The 22,045-nt window shown below is 42.8% G+C and overlaps 1 protein-coding gene across 7 annotated transcripts in view; it reads right to left on the reverse strand.

Moving 5' to 3' along the window:
• LOC137424604 (calmodulin-binding transcription activator 2) overlaps nt 1-22,045 on the reverse strand; it is an 884,665-nt gene that overhangs the window by 358,934 nt on the left and 503,686 nt on the right. The window lies entirely within an intron of this gene.

Below are 22,045 nucleotides of genomic sequence, written 5' to 3' on the forward strand. Positions count from 1 at the left end.
ACTTTTGGTTCTAAGTCATCTTGAAAAGTAAGTTCACCCCCACAAAAAAAATATTCCATATTAAATGCCGTCTGTATATAGGATTAGAAGAGTGGAACAAAGTGTTGAGATGTTAAAACAAAAACTGTCTGCAAATGAAGAGTATTTCAAGAAAAAAGGCAGAAAATGGCAGTTATACCGAAAGCCCCCCGATACACCACAAAAAAACTGCCTTTGAGTGCCATGTGATGTGTCATGTGACGAAAGCATCTTGGCTTTTCCTAGAACCCTGGCAAGCACTTATCCCCCCTCAAGGAAGTGAACACCAATGTAAAATAATAAAATAAATGATCAAGTAGTTCACAAAAGCATTCCCTTAATTGAAGAATCTGCAACAAGAGAATTGAAAATTGAAGCCACAAAAGGTCAAAATCGAAATACCATATAGACACAACAATGAGAGGAAAATACAACAACAACAACAACAACAACAGGCATTTTAAGGCCATTTTCCCTGCTATAGTGGAGGTTAGCCTTGCGGGCCCCATGACAATCTACTCCATTTTGCCCTATTTTCTGCATCTCTCCTTGTTAACCCCCTCGCCCACATTTCTTCTTCCACCATCTTTAGCCAAGTCTTTCTCGGTCTTCCCGTCCTCTACTTCCTTCTATATTCATTTCCATTACTCTTCTCAACCAGTCACTTTCATCCTTCCTCAACACATGACCAAACCATCTCAAACTGTTTCTCTTCACAGCCTACACCATGATATGAAATGACTGTTAATAAAATGACTGTTAATGAGAGGAAAATGACTGTTAATAAAATGTTACTTAGGAACAGGCAGAACACCACACAGAGGTTCAAGTGCCTTGTCAAGAGATGAAAAGGAGAAAACAGCGAGTGAAAAAATATCTGCCTCTTGAAATCAAAGTTCTTCAGCACGACACAAACAAGGGTAAACATAAATATTTACAGCGTAGGGCTGGCAAAGTAATTATTTACAGCTGTAAATGTAAATATTTACAGCCAGGGCAAAGCCGTCTAGAACAGTGTTTGTCTGTCCGTATATATATATATATATACATATATGTATGTATATATGTATGTATGGTATGCATGTCCCTCACAAACGTACACCAATCAGAGCTGAGGATCTGCTCACATGAAAGGGGCAATGTGATGTGATTACGTCTGTGATGTCATTACGGCGGTACAACGGCTGACTCTACACACCGCCATTTTGATTTCTATGCTGTTCTGGCCAAACATATCGTCGAACCTGTCATATATTACAATCGCCATGCTCCACCTTTACGTTTTTCATTCAGCGTGAAACAAAAACAAACCGATTGTTAAAATGATCATCAAATATTGAAAGCATCAGCGTTATGGGTATTCCAACAACACAGTATGTATAGGCCATAGGCTTCATGCCTTCATGCCTCACCTTCAGGCCACTTCGGTCAAATTAGAACAGGTTTCTTAATACAGTAGTATCGTTTTCATATTAATAATAATAATGTTAAAAATAATAATAGAGTAAATATAATAATAACACTGCAATCCCTTTGTCGTGACTGCAAAGTTACTGGATTGAAGCGGTGTATGGTTGGTTCATTGTCGACTCAAAACATATAGAACTAGAACGGCACTCGGTAGAGTGCACACCTCAGCCAGGTGAACAGTTTATGTTTTGTATCCCACTGATGGGCCGGATCTAATTTCGGACCTGAACTAAAATCTAATCTGCTTGTTCTAGTCATCTAACCAACTCGTCCACCAAGTTTATTCATAACTCGACCCTAACTTTTTTTAAATATCATGTTATATATCGCTTTTCACCTGATCTCTCAATGGTGAAGAATCACTTTAAAAATGAAATAATTCTTGCAGCCGAATCCATATTCAGATTTTCAGCAAAAATCGAATTGATTAGTCCTTTTTACAACACCCCCCTTTCCACCACGTTTCGTCCAAATCCGTCCACAACTTTTTGAAATATCCTGCTATATATCATTTTTGGCACTATCACTCAATAGTGAAGAATCACTTTAAAATTCTACAAGCTGTATCCGGATATTCACCAAAATTGAATCGATTCTTCTTTGTCACACACACACAACCTGTCCAATAAGTTTCGTACAAATCCATCCATAACTTTTGGAGATGTCCTGCTATATGTTGGTTTTAGTCCGATCTCCCAATGGTGAAGAATCACCTGAAAAATTAAATAATCCTCATATCTGAATCCATATTCGGATCTTCACCAAAATCGCATCGATTCTTCCTTGTCACACACACAAACCTGTCCAACAAGTATCGTACAAACACATCCATAAATTTTTGAGATATCCTGCTATGTATCGTTTTTGGCCCTATCTCCCAATGGTGAAGAATCACTTAAAAAATTATAGTAGCCAGATCCGAATCCAGACCTTCACCAAAATCTAATAATTTCGTCCTTGTCACACATGCTACCTGTCTGCTAAATTTCGTCCGAATCCGTCCACAACGTTTTGAGATATCTTGTTGACAAACGGACAGACAAACGGACAGACAAACAGACAGACAGGGGTGAAAACATAACCTCCATCCATCTTTAGTGGCGGAGGTCATAAACCAGTGTCTCAATGCAATCTCTTCACTTCCATGGTGACAGACAGCTTCGAGACAGAGTACTTTAAAAAAAAAAAATACTTGCATTATTTGCTAATGGTATCCCCACCCTGGTCATACTATCCTCTTCAACTAAAGGATCAAACTAGACCGGCTATGCCGCTGTTAAACTTTCGGTCTTGTTTTAGGAAACACTCAAGATGAAGATTGCCTTGTTCCCTTGTTGATACATTCCCTTGTTCCAGACCAGTGTTCCCTTGAAACAATCGAATACTTCCAAAGCAGAACCAGGCCTGGCTACATAACATCATAATGATTAACCTTCAACTTCAACTGTCAAACAGTGAGAGTGAGGAGAATGCGAATGAAAGCGAGAGTGAGGGAGATCTATCAACTCATACAACCAAGGCAGAGAATCTAAATAACTGGGAAGGTGGGCCTCAAAAGCCAAGCTGAAGGAAACCCACTAAATAGAAAACTCTGAATTAAAAGCAATGGTGGAAGGTTGGTTTTTATCAGCTAACTTGGGGTAGTACCACCATCTGCCATAGAGGGACGATCAATGACCTCAACATTTTCAGTCTCCTGGGTGTGGTGCTGGGGAGTGTGTTTGTTGAGGGGCAGGGGAAGACACAAGTGGTTATGGTCTTCTCCCTTTCTCCGCAGGCTATCCATAAAAAAATAGTTAAAAATAAAATGTCATAACCTCTCCAAACAGTGGGTCCATAAACTTAAGCTGTGTCCAAAATCCATTCAATCAGACAGTGCAGCCTTAACTTTACTCCATGTCTGTTGGGTAAAGCTTACCTCAATCATTCAAGGTCATTTTATGTCACAACGACGTACATTATAACAACTAAATATTATCAAACATGACATTATATTAGTATTGTACGAAAATTAATTATCATTTAATACATTCGAAGCCAAAGGCATTACAATAATTAATTAATTAATTAATTAAGGCATTAAAGACATCTAAGGCATTAAAGTAAATACAGGAGGGCCTTGCCGTTTGTGGGATTCCCCTTTGCGGATTCGCTTGATCGCGATGAATTTATTCAGGAAATGTTTGGGATTCCGGTCAATGCGCTCGAATAATTGCGGCTCGACAAACTATTTTCCACATTGATTCACCTAATTAACATGGGCCGTCAACACAGTAACCCTCATCACCATCATCCTAAACAATTCGTCTTCATCGTCGCAATCATCAACATCACCATCACATAATATTGGATCAAGTTTATCATCATTATTATTAAAGACTAGCCGAAAGCACCCAGCTTTGCCCGGGTTCTTTTTGAATGAATTTACTACTATAATTCAACTTTTACTCGTGGCCGTAGAAGATTGACTACTATAATTCAGCTCAGCTTTTAATTGCGAAATGGGCCCAGCCTGGCCGAAGCAGCCTCGACCAGCCTCACCACCTGGCCTATAACATTCCTGGGGCCTGTCCCGACATTTCTAGTTCATTTTGAATGAATTTACTACTATAATTCAGATTTTACTCGCGGCTGTAGAAGATTGACTACTATAATTCAGCTCAGCTTTTAATTGCGAAATGAACCCAGCCCGGCTGAAGCGGCCTCGACCGGCCTCGCCACCTGGCCTATAACATTCCTGGGGCCTGTCCCGACATTTTTTGTTTCAGAGGTTTCGTCCTATCTTTCACAGTTCAGGAGATTAGCGCATGCAGACAAACAGACAAACAAACAAAGAAAAACTTGCTTTTATATATATAGAAGATAGAAGATAGATACGTTTCATGATCTTAGTAACTCAACAAAATTAACTATATTTTATGTTCTTCACAACCCTTCTATTCATGATAATAAATAGCACAAAAACAATGCACAAACATGTTAATTAAGTGTGCAGTTTGGCAAAAACAATGGATGGAGGTCTGGACATGCTGCTTCTGCTGTCTCAACAATGGATGGAGGTCCTTAATGCCAAACAGGAAATCAGAGCCGTCTCCCTTGACATATCACGTGCCTTCGATACAGTCTGGCACGCTGCTCTGCTCGCCAAACTCTCTTCCTATGGTATCCATGGAAATCTCCACTCATGGCTTGCGGACTTCCTCTCTGGTCGTAGTCAACGTGTGGCCCTGAATAGATTTCTCTCATCTCCCCTTCCTGTTCAGGCTGGAGTTTCCCAAGGTAGTGTTCTGGGCCCTGTGCTTTTTCTGGTCTTCATTAATGATCTCTACGACTCTCTAGAAAATCCTCTCTATCTCTTTGCTGATGACTCCACTCTCTGCCGCTCCATACCTTATCCCTCAGATCGGCAGTCTGTAGCCTCCTCACTCTCTGCAGACCTGGACAAAATCACAGACTGGTCCAACAAGTGGAACATGTCTTTCAATCCTGACAAATCTCACACTCTCACTTGGTCTCTCCAAAAAGACTGACTGGACAACCCTCCCATCTACTTTCTCAACAATCCTCTCCAAGAAGTTCTGTCACTCAAGCTAATGGGTCTCACTATCTGCATGATCTTCACTGGGAAAACCACATTTTCAAGCTGGCCTCCAAAGCCAGTCGCCGACTGGGCATCCTCCGTCGTGCGAAGGCCTTCCTTGGCACACCTGAGCTCCTCACCACATGCAAAGCTTTAATCCGCAGCTCAATGGAATACTGTTCTCCCCTCTGGGCTGGTGCTCCTTCCTCACACCTAGCTCGGCTTCACGCTGTTGAAACCAAAGCTTTGAGAATCATTGGAATCTCCCGCGATGAAGCTAACTCCGAGGGCCTTTCACTCACTCACCGCAGGCAGGTTTGGTGGTCTTTCTGACTTCTACCGACTCCTCTGCGGCCTAGCTCCCCCAGATATGTCTGTGTTCTGTCCCCCAAATATTCGTATAGGTCGCACAAGATCTGCCTGCAACTCTTTTATGATTAAACTGCCAAAATCAAGACTCTCTAGTCACCTTCACTCTTTCATTCCTCTTTTCTCCCGCCTCTGGAACGAACTCCCTCACTCTCTTCAATCCCACTCCTCCCTCCAAGTCTTTAAAACAGCTGTTCACCACCATCACTTATCTTCCCCCATCCAAGACCTTGATCTTTTCTACCCCTGATAATTCACCCCAGATCCACTTTTTTGAAATTCCGACTTCTTTCCGTGAAGTTCTAGCAGTGTCCATGTGTTTTATACCTCTTCCCCCCCCCCCCCCCATTCCTATGCCTCCTCCCCCCAAGCCCTCTCCCTCCCACAGATGTCCCGATGTCCCTGCTCTCAAATGTTGTACTTGTGTGCTTCCCTCTCTCTCCCCATCTTGTCTCCCGCTCCCTTTATCATATATTTTATGTGTCAGTTTGTCTTTGAGTGATTAATGTTAGCTATTACACGAGCCTCGATCTTGTATACAAAAAAAAAAAAAAAAGGGTTACAAATTTTAAAGTTTAAGTCCTTAACCCTATTTTCCCCACTACCCCTTTATGTTTGTGCATCTCAGATTTGCGGTTCACGGGGATTTTCAAGAAAGTAACCCCATGAACAGCAAGGCCCTGCTATGTAGCACAATACCTGATAGGTAAATCATAAGTAATTAACTGCCATATAGAATGTTCACCATTCACACCAGTTTGACTTCCGGTTCCGGTTAAGAGCTCAGTTGTGCCGTTTCTTGACCCTGCTGACTTCCTCAAAGAAAAGTACTCCCGGTAGTTTTCTCAAGTATTTGCTGTTTATTTTGCTGTCTCTGAGTTTACTGTTGCTTCTAGTTCGGTTTCTCTTTAAACGCTTGTGCCAATTTGTAAACATTCACCAGACTTTTCGTGCCGGGTATTTGAGGCCAAAATTTTCCGAGCTCGAGTCCACAATCGTCTTTTTTATTGTCTTTTCTCCCAACAACCTACAGCTCTTTTTTTTCTCCCAGCCCCTTCAAATCCCACCAATTTTTAACCCCTGTTTAGTGTCTTTAAAAAATAAATTCCTTATTATCTCCAAACCTTTCACCTACCCCGACCTCCCTCCTTCCTAAGCACAACAGAAAGAAACAACCAATAAGGCGACTATACAAGAAACATGGCAGACAGAACACAGTCCTCAAATACAGGGAGGTTCCAGGATTAACCTGCGCAATGCTACCATTCTGTCTCTTTCTCGTTCTCGTTCTCTGTCTCTCTCTGTCTGTCTCTGTCTGTCTGTCTCTCTCTGTTTGTCTGTCTCTGTCTGTCTGTCTCTGTCTGTCTGTCTGTATCTGTCTGTCTGTCTCTCTCTGTCTCTGTCTGTCTGTCTCTGTCTGTCTGTATCTGTCTGTCTGTCTCTGTCTGTCTGTCTCTCTCTGTGTCTGTCTGTCTGTCTCTCTCTCTCTCTCCCTCTCTCTCTCTCTCTTCCACTCACCTCTCTCTTCCACTCACCTCTCTCTTCCACTCACCTCTCTCTTCCACTCACCTCTCTCTCTCTCTCTCCCTCCCTCTCGTTCTCTCTCCCTCCCTCTCGTTCTCTCTCCCTCCCTCTCCCTCCCTCTCGTTCTCTCTCCCTCCCTCTCCCTCCCTCTCCCTCCCTCTCATTCTCTCTCGCTCCCTCTCCCTCCCTCTCGTTCTCTCTCCCTTCCTCTCGTTCTCTCTCCCTCCCTCTCGTTCTCTCTTCCTCCCTCTCGATCTCTCTCCCTCCCTCTCGTTCTCTCTCCCTCCCTCTCATTCTCTCTCCCTCCCTCTCGTTCTCTCTCCCTCCCTCTCATTCTCTCTCGCTCCCTCTCGTTCTCTCTCCCTCCCTCTCGTTCTCTCTCCCTCCCTCTCGTTCTCTCTCTCTCCCTCTCTTTCTCTCTCCCTCCCTCCCTCTTGTTCTCTCTACCCCCCTCTCGTTCTCTCTGGGTCCCTCTGTCTGTCTCTATCTCTCTCTCCCTCTCGTTCTCTATCGCTCCCTCTCGTTCTCTCTCGCTCCATCTCGTTCTCTCTCCCTCCCTCTCGTTCTCTCTCCTTCCCTCTCGTTCTCTCTCCCTCCCTCTCGTTCTCTCTCGCTCCCTCCCTCTCGTTCGCTCTCCCCCCCCTCTCGTTCTCTCTCCCTCCCTCTCCCTCCCTCTCCCTCCCTCTCGTTCTCTCTCCCTTCCTCTCGTTCTCTCTCCCTCCCTCTCGTTCTCTCTTCCTCCCTCTCGTTCTCTCTCCCTCCCTCTCATTCTGTCTCCCACCCTCTCTTTCTCTCTCCCTCCCTCTTGTTCTCTCTACCCCCCTCTGGTTCTCTCTGTGTCTCTCTGTCTGTCTCTGTCTCTCTCTCTTCCTCTCTCTCTCTCTTGTTCTCTCTCGTTCTCCCTCTCCCCCTCTCTCTCTAGTGCTCTCTCGTTCTCCCTCTCTCTGTCTCTCCCTCTCTCTCTCTGTCCCCCTTTCTCCCCCACACTCTTATCACACAAAGGAGAAAACACAGGGAACCAAGCAAAAGCAAATGACACAGAGGAATGGGAAAAGAGGCAAAGAACAAGAAACACAGGGAGCAAGCACTGGAACCACGCACAACCACACCTCGCAACAACCACCACCAATGGGTGCACAACAGCGAGGAGAGGAGAGAGGGGAAAAGAGTAGATTTTTTAAAAAGAAAGAAAGAAAGGAAAATTAATGGAAGCTGAAGTTCCATCACAATGGTTTGTGATGGAACTTCAGCAGCATCAAGGTCATATTTCCCCAAGCTTCACAGTCACGTTTTCACAAAGTTACATCCAAATTCACATACTTCCTGTAACTTTGAGAGTTCAGTATGAATCACCGTGATGTAATTCAATTTGACAATTGCTGAAAATTATGCTCTCATCTTTTACAGATGTTAGCCATTTGGTGCGGAGTGTAGGAAGTAATTATGGTTGAAAAGTCAATTCAGAAAATTATGTCACGAGGCCTAGCCCATCTATAATACCTAACAACATTGTGAAGAACTTTGTATTTTCTGGCTTTGAAAGTGGTTTGCCTTCAGAACCAAACTGCAGGCAGGCAAGGTTAAATGCTTTAAGTGACACCATGTCACCACTTTTCTGCAGAACATGGCGATGCATTTTGCTAATTGCGTTCTCATTCAGCTCGTCATTAACCTATCATAAGCTCTCATGGTTATATCCCAATCAAAGAATATTTATGGATGACGAGGATTCAGAGCAATGTTTTCACCAATTAATGTTGTGACCATCAACACCACATTAGGCAAAAAAGCAACAAGTCGGATCTTTTACAATTCCGCTTATGATGTCATAACCTTGGCCGAATGCCGAGTCAAGATGGCAAAGCCTTGTCGATACCAATTTGCACTAATCAGCATTCATTAACTTTAACGAGATTCCTAATTGTTCCAGCACATATAAAATATATATATATTGGAAATTATTGAGGATAATGGTACAAGCACAACAAAGCTTCCCTGTTCAGCAACAAATAGCTATGTGAGAAGTTGATTTAACAAGTGAAGGATCAAAGATGAGGAAACAAGAATGAATGACCGCACTGTGATCACAACTTGTGAAAAAAAAAATCCGGTAACGGGCCGATTGGGAAAAGCACATTTAATGCACTGTTAAAGATTAACACGACACATCTCATCCATGACAGCCTCCACCACAGTTATATCAGAACAAGATGATTCATCACACGGTCACGGATTGTTTAACCCCAATATGGGGCCGTTCAAAAATTATGTAACACCATTTTTTAGGGAGTCACATACCATGTGTGCTGACAGGCTTGATTAAACCTTACTAATAAATTGTATTCGACATTGATTTGATTTTTCGGGGTGCCTCATCGCAATTAACACTCAACCCAAACATAGACAATGGAAATCTGACGCATCAAACCCGGTCAGTGCAAAATCAACATAGGCCTACCGCCTACAGGCCTGATGTCTGAGGCCCACCAGAAAACCAAGCCAAGATGGCAGCCATATTATTTTATCGAGGCACCATGGTTATGGTGGGTGGAGTCAAGCGACAAATGTGGGTGGGGTCCCGACAGCTGTCCCACCAATGGGTGCACATTTCAAAAATATACCCCCCCCCCCCAACAAGAACAACAACAACAACCAAGCAGAGCTCTTGTAAACATAGGGTGAAAGCCTACAGGTTAAGATTATAACCTCAAGAGAACAGCAACAAAGCTGCGTAATAATAAATTTTAAAAAACGGGAAGGAAAACGATGTGGCTGCAACCTCTCCCTGAAATTTCTCATTCCACAACAGAAACAATGAATGGGTACTTAAATAAATACACATACATGGTAGGGGAGCAGAAAATTATTTGCGTGAGGATTACGGCTGCCATTCAGTGTAAAGAAAATTACAATCGTGAGTAAAAGGGTATTGTGTCATTTTGGTTGGCCAGACCTCAACAACGAGGCCGGAGCCAACGACCAGGAGTGTCTAAAACGAGGCTATGGAGGTCGACACCACCTAGGCCGTGGCTGGTGACCAGAGATGTCGACACTGAGGAGATAGCTAATGGCCAGTGGCATCCTAGTGAGAAGATAGCCAACGACCAGGAGTGTCTAAAACGAGGCTATGGAGATCGACACCACCTAGGCCATGACTGGTGAGCAGAGATGTGTAGACTGAGGAGATAGCCAATGGCATCCCAGTGAGAAGATAGCCAATGGGCAGGGGTGTCTACACCGACGACATAGACAATCGGAGGAGTCAACAACAAGGCAATAGCCAATGACCTGGGGCATCTACCGAGGACAGAGGCCATGGTTGATGGCCGGAGGCATCCACACAGAGGCCACGGTCAACAACTGGTGGTGGCCATGCAGAGGTCACGGTCGATGACTGCGGACGTCCACACAGAGGCCATGGTTGATAGCCGGGGGCTTCCACACAGAGGCCACCATTGATGGCCGGGGGCATCCACACAGAGGCCACGGTCAACGACCGGTGGTGGCCATGCAGAGGTCACGGTCGATGACTGGGGACGTCCACACACAGGCCATGGTTGATAGCCGGGGGCTTCCACACAGAGGCCACAATCGAATGCTGGGGGCACTCACACCAAAGCTGCAGTCATCGGCCGGTGTCATCCACACCGATGCTGCGGACGTCGGCCAGGGGTGTCCACACCGAGGTTGCGGTTGATGGCCGGGGGCATCTACATCGAGACCACAGTCGTCCACACCATCATATATTTTTCTCTTCTTCAAGTTTAACATTCTCAGTTTAGCAACTCCCCGCACATGTGCGTATTAAGATAGACTCCCGCGTGCACAATCAAACGTGCATCAATAGTATACGCATCAATAGTATACGCTTTTCATATTAACAATATCAAGATCATGATGTAAATACGCCTGGTGTTGGCTTAACTGTCAAGGTAGTTGGCAAAAGATCCTAGGGTCTTGAGTTCAAGCCCCTGTCGTGCCGTTGAATTAACACAAGGCGGGTCGACTCAGCCTTTCATCCTTTTGATATCAACAAAATGAGTACCAGCTTACTGGTAACAGGAGGCATTGCATCAGCAGCACAGCCGTGCCCCCAGGAAATGATGCAGCCAAGCAGCCACAGGCTGCATAGAAATAAATAAATAAATATATGATGTAAATATCATAACATTCGAAACAAAGCTCAAACCAGAACTGTGGTCGACTGTGGTTGCTTTTGAGGCGAAACTTCCCCACTGAGCAGTTGACATGACTTGCAGCTGAGCCGAACACAGCATAAAAGGGCAAGATGGCCCACATACGCAACAATGCACAGGAGTGGTAAAGTGCAAACAAAAAAAATACTGTTCAGATCTTTTGGGGAATTAAATGCAGTATTCCATCGAGGCTTCAGGAAACAACCTCCTTTCACCTGCAGACGTAGAGCAATTATGGGAATGACGATGATATGCTTGCGTTCGCTTGTATTCTCCAGGATTTTTCTGGCTTTTTAAAGCACCAGCATCAATTTGGTCACAAATCTCAGGTTAATGTTTCCAGTGTTCGGTTGGTGAGTTATACCTGCTGGAAGAACGTGAAAATACTTTCGTGAAAAAACAAAAGTGAAATATTAAATTAAATAATCACAAAATCCCTCCATTGCCAACGCGCAGCATACAAAGTCCAATACTGAACGCATTTCTGGCCTCAACTTTGGTATAATTCATTTCGTAATGAGGGCCTGCTTCACAATCTTATCACCCACATTTACATCGTGTAAATATCACAGATCAATCCTTTCAACCATGTCGTTTCTCAGGTCTTTGCTGATCGGGCTCCTTTCTCATATCCATTACATTTGTTATTTTTCTGTATGCATGCATTGTCTGTAAATCACATCAACAGAATGAGTTTTTTTTACGAAACAACATTTGATTTCTTCATTTTTAACACCAAGTGAACCGTTTCACACTTGCCTCCTGAATGTTGAACAGCTTGCTTCTCCCACCCAATCAAACAACTAAAAGAGTGATTTCGTGAATGATTTTTTTTCAATATTTTTTGTTAATTGTTAAGTGGCTGATTTGTATGAGATATTCGTGAAGTTTGTAACATAAGTGATAATTAAAGTAAAAACTCGGTAGAGAGCATACCTCTGCCAGGCTGAACAGTTTATGTTTTGTATCCCATTGATGGGCCGGATCTGGATTCGAACCTGAACCAAAATCTAATCGGCTTGTTCTTGTCACCTAACCAACTCGTCCCTCAAGTTTAGTCATAACTCATCCATAACTTTTTGAAATATCATGTTAAATATCGCTTTTCACCCCATCTCCCAATGGTGAAGAATCACTTTGAAAATTAAATAATTCTCGTATCCGACTCCACATTCAAATCTAAACCAAAATCTAATGAATTAGTTGTCCTTATAAACTGGTCCACCAATGAATGAATGAATGATCGTTTTAATGCCATTTTCCCCGCTAGAGCGGGGGTTAGCCTTGCGGGCCCCATGACAATCATGGTTCCCTGTTTGAGGCAATGTTTTTATGGCCGGATGCCCTTCCTGACGCCAACCCTTGGTCACGCTCTTACGATGCGCAGGGATACAGTGTACCTATTCTATCTAAATCGGGGTACACACCGTGATCATTCATCCCAGCAAGCTGGTACTCAATTTGCCGACCTCGGAAGGATGACAGGCTGAGTCAACCCCCCTGGCGTTAATTCAGCGATCGACCGGGATTCGAACCCAGGATCCTAGGATCCCCCAAGCCGGCACCCTAACCACTAAGCCAACACCAGGCTCAACACCAGGATCCACCAAGTTTCGTACAAATCCGTCCATAACTGTTTGAGATATCCTGCTATGTATCGTTTTTGGCCCTATTTCCCAATGGTGAAGAATCACTTTAAAAACTAGTAGCCGGATCTGGATCCGGATCTTCACCAACATACAATAATTTCGTCCTCGTCACATACCCAATGTCTCTGTCAACTTTCGTCTGAATACGTCCACAACTTTTTGAGAAATCTTGTTCACAGACAAACAAACAGACAGACAAACAGACAGACAGATGAACTGACAGATGAAAAATCGGTCAGAGACCAAGGAATGGCCGGAATGTACTTTTTGATTGGCCATTTTGGACAAATATGGTGGCCAAACCACGTGACAAAATGACGTCATCATTATTTGTTTTCTAAACTAATTTATTGCTTGATGATGCTCAAGAAATTTCATCTTGATCGGATGAAGTTTTGTACTGGTCGAATTATGACGTCATAATGGAGGCACCTATGACATCATCATTAACATATTTTATTCCCCATGGAGAGTTCTTCACAATGAGCCATGTCTCAATTTTTTCTATTCAGCACTTTCGGAGATATAGAGGTGCAAAGTTTTTCGGTGTTTCCAAGATGGCGGCCGAACCACGTGACCGATGACGTCATCATTATGTTTTTTCTCCACCAGTTTATGCTGACATGGCGATCAATAAATTGCATTTTGATCGGATGAAGTTTTGTACTTGTCGAATTATGACGTCATAATGGAGGCACCAATGACATAATCATTAACATATTTTATTCCCCATGGAGAGTTCTTTACAATGAGCCATGTCTCAATTTTTTCTATTCAGCACTTTCGGAGATATAGAGGCGCAAATTTTTTCGGTTTTCCCAAGATGGCGGCCGAACCACGTGACCGATGACATCATCATTTTTTTTTTCTCCACCAGTTTATGCCGTCATGTCGCTCAAGAAATTGCATCTTGATTGGATGAAGTTTTGTACTTGTCAAATTATCGAATTATGACATAATGGAAGCCTTGCGCCGAGAGAGTTAAAAATTGGGCATAGTCTATTCCAGGGCAAGACAAATATGTGTGCAAAGTTTGGCGATTCTATGTGCAACAGTGTAGACGTAGTACTGTGAACAAACAGACAGACAAACAGACAGACAGACAGATGAAAATTCGGGCAGAGACCGAGGACTTGCTGGAATGTACTTTTTTATCAGCCATTTTGGACAAATATAACGGCCGAACCACGTGACCGATGACGTCATCATTATTTGTTTTCTAAACTAATTTATTCCTTGATGATGCTCAAGAAATTTCATCTTGATCGGATGAAATTTTGTACTTGTCGATTTATGACGTCATAATGGAGGCACCTATGACATCATCATTGACATATTTTATTCCCCATGGAGTTCTTTACAATGAGCCATGTCTCAATTTTTTCTATTCAGCACTTTCGGAGCTATAGAGGTACAAAGTTTTTCGGTTTTTCCAAGATGGCGGCCGATCCACGTGACCGATGATGTCATCATTTTTTTTTTTCTCCACCAGTTTATGCCGACATGGCGCTCAAGAAATTGCATCTTGATTGGATGAAGTTTTGTACTTGTCGAATTTTCGAAATATGATGTCATAATGGAGGCCTTGGGCCGAGAGAGTTAAAAATTGGGCACAGTCTATTCCAGGGCAAGAAAAATATGTGTGTAAAGTATGGCGATTCTATGTGCAACGGTGTAGACGTAGTACTGCGCACAAACAGACAAACAGATGAAAAATCAGTCAGAGACCGAGGACTTGCCGGAATGTACTTTTTTATTGGCCATTTTGGACAAATATGGCGGCCGAACCACGTGACCGATAACGTTGTCATTATTTGTTTTCTAAACTAATTTATTCCTTGATGATGCTCAAGAAATTCATCTTGATTGTACTTGTCGAATTATGACGTCATAATGGAGGCACCAATGACATCATCATTAACATATTTTATTCCACATGGAGAGTTCTTTACAATGAGCCATGTCTCAATTCTTTCTATTCAGCACTTTCAGAGATATAGAGGTGCAAAGTTTTTTGGTTTTTCCAAAATGGCGGCCGAACCACGTGACCAATGACGTCATCATTTTTTTTTTTCTCCAACAGTTTATGCCGTCATGTCGCTCAAGAAATTGCATCTTGATTGGATGAAGTTTTGTACTTGTCAAATTATCGAATTATGACGTCATAATGGAGGCCTTGGACCGAGAGAGTTAGAAATTGGGCACAGTCTATTCCAGGGCAAGACAAATATGTGTGTAAAGTTTGGCGATTCTACGTGCAACGGTGTAGACGTAGTGCTGCGAACAGACAGACAGACAGACAAACCAACCGATCAACATACTTGCCGGAATCTTTTCCGGCAAGTAACAAACAGGGGTGAAAACAAACATAGCCTCCATCCACCTTCAGTGGCGGAGGTAATAAATCAAAAATATTGTTCCGTGGAAGGTGGAGGGGTGAGTGTTGATCCACGGATAGGTTGTCTTAAGAATAGTATGGACCATGTGAATAGTGTAGCTTTGATTTACGCATGTATCAGGGAAAACGTGAGAGGCAAATTGTCTTGTAAAACGTGCACCGAGGAGGAGGCCAGTGTAAACTTTGAAGCAAATAGGGTAATCATGTAACATCTCCTGTAAGCGGGTAAGGCCAGGTCGACGAGTTGTCAACACCAACGGCACACATGAGGCATTATATGCTTTAAAGGAACCACCATCACAAACTGTTTGGCTCGTGGACTGTAAGCCATGGTGGATAAGTCAGCTATGGAGCCTTGGAGAGGGATGGGATGCTCATGCGTCCTGTATTTTGGCGCCATTACAGGGTTATGTTTCGGTTTTTTTCTCCATAAGTTTGCGTGTCCATCATCCCCATTTGTGTTTGTCGACCACTTGGTTTGTTTGGGTCTTATTTCTCGCATCTTGTCTACCTTTATCCTTGGTATACTTTTGTAATAATCCATTTTATTTACAAGAAGTGTTTTCCTGCTTTTTTTCCTTGCAGGTGTTTCACCACCAGTTTCTGCTTCGTTTTGGTAATCCTTCGTAGATCGCCATTGTAATTCTGAGCATCTATATAATAATAGCGTAAGGACTCGACTTTGTTATCCCTTTTACGCCGCACCCAGTGACCCGATGCCCACGGCACTAATGGATTTACGATCTACGAACCGCGCTCTTTGTTTATCACCTGCAGCCATACTCGAAAAATCTGAATTAGCCGACGTTGGGGCCCAAAAGCATCCGATTAACTGCCGATACGACGCCATCTTACGACGCCATCGTATTGGCGTCTGCTGGGCGAAGGCGAAGCGAGCCGTCCGCTGATTGGACAGTCGAGTGGTGTGAACATGGGTGGTGTGAACCAAATGGTCTTTTTATTCCCTTGAACATTTTAAATTAGGATATATAAGGAAACGTCTTTATCGTCATTTAAAAAAAGTTAAATGGAGTGACGTTGCGATACTCGGGGTGCGTTGCATAAATCCTCGTAACTCAGAGAGGTGTAGCAGGTGGCGAGAGTAAGGAAGCTTAAAGATAACGAGCTGAAACAGACGAACGATATGTCAATCCCTTTCTACACCGAACGGCAATAAAAGTATGAGAGCGGGAAGGCATGGCCTGAGCACTTCGAGCAGAGAGGACTGATTGGACTTAACTTAAAGAGAAAAAATTGGAGCTTAACGGAAGAAGAAGATCCCATGAGCGCTCCCCTATGCCATCCATAATGGTACACTCTATCCATACACCACATCCTCCCTTCCGTGGATGTTCCACGGGTTTCGGCTAGTAGTACAGTAATTACCTTGCACTCGCGAAACGAAATCTGCGGTTAAGCATTCAGTTACGTACGTACGTGCGCCGTGTGCCATACATGTCTGCATTTTAAAAAATCATTTTCTCAGCAACCGTTGGTCCGATTGACATGAAATTTTCACAGAAGCAGCGCCTCCTCCTGCAGAATATGTTAATGATTATTATGACGTCATAGGTCACGTGGTGCAGGTGCCATCTTGGAAAAACTTTGCACCTCTACATCTCTGAAACCACTCCATGGAAAAAATTTAGACCTAGCTCATTGTCAAGTACTCCCCATGGGGAATAAGATATGTTAATGATGATGTCATCGGTGCCTTCGTTATGACGTCATAATTCGACAAGTGCATCACTTATCCGATCATTATTTTAAAAAATTCAGCAACTGTTGGTCTGATGGACACGAAATTTTCACCAGAGGAGCACCTCCTCCTTTATAATATTTTAATGATAATCATGACGTCATGGGTCATGTGGTACAGGCGCCATCTTGGAAAAACCGAAAAATGTTGCACCTCTATATCTCCAAAACCGCTGCATGGAAAAAAGTTAAACCTGGCTCATTGTAAATAACTCCATATGCGGAATTGGTGTTGTTAACAATGATATCATTGGTGCCATAATTATGACGTCATAATTCGACAGAGACAATGCTTAGTCTGATCAGTTTGAAATGTATTAAACGTGATCTCTGCAACAATTATATTAGAGAATATAAATTTATGACGTCATCGCTCACGTGGTCTGGCCATATTGATCAAATAACAAAATGTTCAAAAACAGAAGAGTTGGCTCGCAACAAGTTGACTGCACAGGGTAAGTATTCTATGAATAGCATCTAGTTTTAACATTATTTCAGTCATTCGCAGGGGTCTTCGACCCTCTGGCTCAAACGGTCCATGTTAACAGACTCTGTCTTAGTTCAACTCAAGGATAATTCAACGTATTGCCAGCAGTCAACGGACGCCAGGGTCGACAGCCATCGCACCCATGGTCGATGGTCGATGTGCCCACTATCGACAGCTTTCCCGTGCACACCCTGGTCAATGGCCGCCACATCCATGCTATGCCGTGGTCAACGGCCCTCAGCTCTATATGCAAACAATCTTAAATGACAAAAATAACCCAGACCTAATTGAAGGAAATAATCTCTCAAAGTGACGCATCATTTTCTAAAGTGGGCTCAATTTTAGAAGCACAAACAAGAACAGTCCAAACGTCGTCTGCAGGCAAACAGAAACCTTTTGACCTTTAGTGAAAAGCAAATCCTTGGTTTAAATGTGATAGGTCACGGAAATCCTTCAGGGTTGAGCCTATCTCAGGACAGGGTCAACAAGCCAATGTTATTTTTTTTTTGGACTTTGCTTAAGACAAATTGCAAAGGCTGTAAAGTACATTCTCTTGTCTCAACAAGGACAAAACAGTCATTACCAATTCATGGCTCAATTCCAATGATTTTGCCATCACACCGAGGGAACTGTAAAACGAGAGATGAGAGATTTTACGAGGAGCTCCCACACACGCGCACAGCATCCGGGGCGGGCAAAGTCAGATCCAAATCCCACGATACAAAGTCTCTCATTGCAAATGCAACAACCAGAATCTACCATTTTACCACCACACCTGTAATCGACAGCTTTCTCAAATAAGGTCGACATCATTCAAGTTGATGTATTAGACAGTCACACGTTTCTTTTGCAATCACTAAAAATACCACAGCCTCTCATAATATTTATTCTGCTTCTCCCATCTCAATCAAGGCAAAGTTGGCACAAGGATGGAAGCATCCAGGTAGCAGGAAGACTCAACAGATAACCTGCTTGCTCGATGACTTTTGCGCATGTTTGATTCACAAAAGGATCTGATCCGATTACAAAATGCTGTGCTGGTGTTCTGGAAGCAGGATGTTGCATCACACATTGTGCTATTTTGTTTTTGAGACGTCTGCTCTCTCATCTCGCACTCACAAGTTTAAGATCCCATGAGTAATTTGTGAAAGCACCTGCCACAAATCTGTTCTTGTTGGTAAAATCAGTCCATACTGCGTGATTATCATAATGCAGGGGGCTCTGTTTGGCTGTGCGTTCATTACCACGAGCTTTTGGTTTTACTGTTCTGGAATCCACAATCCTGGGACTGTTTAAAGAGGTATTCCCTGCCTGTTCCTCCAAGACTTGTATGCTCACAACCATGTCTTCTTCTTCCTCCAATGCTTTCCATTTCTTCTCAATCATATCACAAAAGCCAAAGGAGATGCCACAGTGTTAGTGCTAACCGAATACGACAGCTATGGTTGCAGTGAGAATTGTGACGCAAGAGAACTTGAGCAGGCAGACACTACATTGTGCAAAAAGAAACAGCACAAAAGCTTCCTGGCCATGCTTCCTACTGCACATAGGTATCCTGATCCCAGAGAATCGTGCCTGTAAAACCCTCCCAGTAAAATGAAGCAGAACCGCCATTGCACGAAAAGCAATAATGGAGGCTTTGTGTTTCAAACGTTGACAGAATCTATGATGAAGGAAGGTGAGCAGGTTACTTGTGATGCTGTTGGCATGGCAAGGTGAAAAAGCCATTACGTTTTGCCTCTTCCTCGCCAAAGGTCTATCTCAGGAAGATCGGTGCTTTTTCGCTGAGACGTATTGAGCATTTCTCCTCAACCTCCAAGCTTTGATCTCAGCATTTTGAGAACTCCAGCAAAGCTCAAGCGCATCCAACAAAGCAATTTGATGCTCCAATTACTTATCCTGATCCTCCAAGGGATGTGACAAGAAACAACAAAGTTCTTCGACATTTCATCCTTGATATTGCTTGCAAAAGGGTGCTGCAACACCACAGAATTGCCAAAAACAAGGCAAACAAACTTTAAAGCCGAACCTATTCGAATAATGTCCAAAAAGTTACAATCTTTGACACCTTAAGTTGTGCATCAGAGCAGCAAGCAATGGAACCAAGGAATATAACATCTCATTAAAAAAACACCCACATGTGGAGATAGCGCACATGCACACACACACTCAAACACACACACACACACACACACACACACACACACACACACACACACACACACCCTGCACTCATACTCATACTCACACACACACACACACAAACACACACAATACACTCATACATACATACACACACAACACACTCATACATACACACAATACACTCATACATACACACACAATACACTCATACATACACACACACACACACAATACACTCATACACACACACACACACACACACACACACACACACACACACACACACACACACACACACACACACACACACAATACACTCATATACACTCATACACACACACACACACACTACACTCATACACACACAATACACTCAAACACACACACACACACACACACACACACACACACACACACAACACTCATACACACACACACAATACACTCTCTCTCTCTCACACACACACACACACACACACACACACACACACACACACACACAATACACACATATACACATAAATACACATACACACACACACACACACACACACACATATACGCAATACACTCATACACACATAAATACACGCATACACACACACACACACACACATATACGCAATACACTCATACACACATAAATACACGCATACACACACACACACGCACACATATATATACGCAATACATTCATACACACATAAATACACGCATACACACACACACACACACACACACACACACACACACACACACACACACACACACACACACACACACATACACATACACACACACACACACACACACACCTCATATGTCTTATTTAACAGCACTGGATCCTGGTTAAAATGAAGTTATCCCTCTTCTTCTTCTTCCTCTTCTTCACCATGATTATCCCTGCCGTTGTGGAATGAGTATCAATTAGTAACTTACAAAATCGAAGATTCATTAACATATTGGTTGGTCTGGATGTTATTCTGCCTGTCTGTTTGTCTCTGTCTGTCCGTTTGTCTCTCTCTGTCCGCTTGTCAGTTGGGTTCAGGTCACAATTTTACTCCAATCTTCATGAAACCTAAACTGGTAGAGGTCGTCTCCAGCTGGAAGACAATTTTTTTTAGGTTAATAAGACAAAAGGTTAAAGGTCAAGTTCCCATAAATCATTTCTTCCAATTGACTTTATATATATTTATAGATATATACAAAACGGAAAAAACATGGAGTGGACGGTGAATCATCGGCGATGTGATGCCTCAGTCAACCCACATGAGTATGTCTATTAATTACGTACAGTGAGTTGGACCATGAGTACATCTATTAACTACATATTATAATAATAATTATATATAAAATATAAATAATTAACGACATATTATAACGTCTACAATAATTATTGGACCATGAGTACGTTTATTAATTACCGACTATTGGAACGTACCTTTGAGACATTTAGGCCTTTATACCCCTTTAGAGCACTTTGATCCCTTGACCTTTCAGATGCATTTAGACCCCTTTAGAACTTTTAAGACCCCTTCGACCCCTGAAGGCCTTTACACACTTTAGACCACTTAACCTCTTCGACCTTAAGACCCATTGAACCCTCTTTAGACTCCTTATACCCTATGGACCCCTTAGACCATATAGACCTGTAACTACAGTTGTAACATACCCTTGAGACCATTTTAAACCATTTGGACCTGTTGAGACCCTTTAGACCCCTATATAAACAATTTATACCCCCTCAGAATTCGACCTTGAGACCCATTAGACCCTCATAAGACACTTTACACTTCTTATACCTGTAAGACCCCTTTCGACCCAAACTACTATTGGAAAATACCCGTTTAGATCTGCAAGCCTCTTTAGACCTCAGATCTTTAAACCCTTATATAGCCCTATAGTCCCTTTGGACCACTTAGACACTTACACCCCTTAACACCTAAGACCTAAGACCTACACCTAAGACCTGTGGACCCATTAGACCACTTTGGAGGCATACCGCATGAACATGTATAGAATGTTCTTGCAATACACAGACTAGACTTTTTCAGCAAGTAAATTGTCATACTATGCTATAGGTTGAACAGAATTTGCATAATGAGTCACTAAATTGGTTCACCAATTGAAAACCTGGAAGCATATTGCTTATTTGGAATTTCGCAAGTATCGTGCTAAGCACGCCTTTCTTGTTGGTTTGTCTGTATGTCAATCGCTTACAGGTCACAATTCTACACCGATCTTCACTAAACTTATAACCACATGGTAGAAGTATTCACTAGGTAGGAGCCTATTGTTTGAGGTCAAAAGGTCAAAAGGTCAAGGTCACATAAAATCGTCAAGTTCCATCCGATTGACTTGAAATTTGAAAATAATTTGCATATTGGGTCACCGAATAGGTTCACCAATCAAAATATTGAAGCCTATTGGTTTTAAGGTTCAAAGGGCAAG

Source organism: Myxine glutinosa, chromosome 4, assembly GCF_964187855.1.
Source record: "Myxine glutinosa chromosome 4, kmMyxGlut1.1, whole genome shotgun sequence".
NCBI classification, from domain to species: Eukaryota; Metazoa; Chordata; class Myxini; order Myxiniformes; family Myxinidae; genus Myxine; species Myxine glutinosa.